Source organism: Rhagoletis pomonella, unplaced genomic scaffold (assembly GCF_013731165.1).
Source record: "Rhagoletis pomonella isolate Grant_MI unplaced genomic scaffold, Rhpom_1.0 Rhpom_scaffold_00012, whole genome shotgun sequence".
Lineage (NCBI taxonomy): Eukaryota > Metazoa > Arthropoda > Insecta > Diptera > Tephritidae > Rhagoletis > Rhagoletis pomonella.
Genome location: NW_023458566.1, coordinates 22,622,395 through 22,623,855, shown reverse-complemented (window position 1 = coordinate 22,623,855; position 1,461 = coordinate 22,622,395). Strand labels below are relative to the sequence as shown.

General features: G+C 31.9%; 2 protein-coding genes across 2 annotated transcripts in view; one reads left to right on the top strand and one right to left on the bottom strand.

Annotated features, from left to right (window-relative positions):
• The window catches only part of LOC118747644 (transcription initiation factor TFIID subunit 4-like), a 12,120-nt gene that overhangs the window by 7,300 nt on the left and 3,359 nt on the right, over positions 1–1,461 (top strand). The gene's annotated exons all lie outside the window — the stretch shown is intronic.
• Positions 1–1,461, bottom strand: part of LOC118748112 (transcription initiation factor TFIID subunit 4-like) — a 9,215-nt gene that overhangs the window by 5,923 nt on the left and 1,831 nt on the right. The gene's annotated exons all lie outside the window — the stretch shown is intronic.

The window sequence follows — 1,461 nt, the reverse complement described above, 5'->3', positions numbered from 1 at the left end:
CGATTTTAAAAATTTTCAGCCGTTTGGTATGTTGTGCCAAGGTTAACCACTGTGAAAAGTTTGGAAGAAATTGGTGTAGCGGTTACCAAGATATACACATGTAATCATAAGTGAGCGTGGCTACGCCTATGTTCCACAAATATATTATATTCTTATTTTTCGTCTAAAAGTCACTGTGAATATCAATTTTCAGTGAATATGCTTAAGTAATTACTAAAAGATTGCAGTTTTCGTATTTCTGAAAACTAGCGTTATATGGGAAGTGGGCGTGATTACAGTCCGATTTGGCCCATTTTTAATACAAAAATGCGTTGGGTAAACGGCAATCTATATACCAAATTTCGTTGAGATATCTCAATTTTTGTACACGGACGGACTGACAGACAGGCATGGCTTAGTCGAATTCTCTTTTCATTCTGATCATTTATGTATACATTTGTCTATATCTATCTCGACTGGTTTTGTCTGTTATAAACAACCGTTATGTGAACAAAGTTATAATACCCTTGTGCACAAGTGTGCTCAGGTATAAAAATAATGCTTTTAAATGCATTCAACCTTGTAACACAAATAAAAACAAAGAAAATTCTAATGTTTTAAACTAGATCGTTCCATTATGACGGTGGCTAATAATGGGAATGAAGTTAAAGCATCTCGCCGCCTATTTATTTATGATAAATCCAATAAATTAAATTTTTTAATCGATACTGATGCAATCGTTTCGGTCATTCTTTCTTCAAAATTCAAATCACATAAAAGAAATTCAGATCTTAATTTGACTGCAGCTAACGGTTCTTCCATTAAAACATATGGTACAAAACTTTCAAAAATTGATCTAGGTTTAAGATGCGATTTTGAATTCCCTTTCATATTAGCGGATATTTCAACACCAATCATATGCGCTAATTTTTTAGAGAAATTTGGTATATTAGTTGATATTAAAAATAGAGAAATTACTGATTCAACAACAAAATTTAAAGTTTCTGGATCATCTGGTTTTCGCGATATATTTTCAATAAGGATACCAATTTCTGAAATTTTCTAGACTTTTAAATGATTTTCCTTCAATTACTTGTGAACCAGATTACACTAAACCAGTGCAAACGGTTCACAGAATCGAAACAAAAGGAGTGTTACCTTTCTCTAAACCTCGTCGTCTTGATCCAATTAAATTTGAAATAGCAAAAACACAATTTGAATTTTTAGTTAAAACAGGTATATGTAGACCTTCACACTCTCACATTGCATCTCCTTTACATTTAGTTTCCAAAAAAGAACCAAATGATTGGAGACGTTGTGGAGATTACAGAAGACTTAATTGCATTACTATTCCAGATCGTTATCCGTTACCTCACATTCATGATTTGACTATTGATTTAAAGAACAAACAAATATTTTCAAAAATTGACCTTGTATATTACCAAATACTGGTTGTGAAGAAGATATGCATAAAACAGCAAT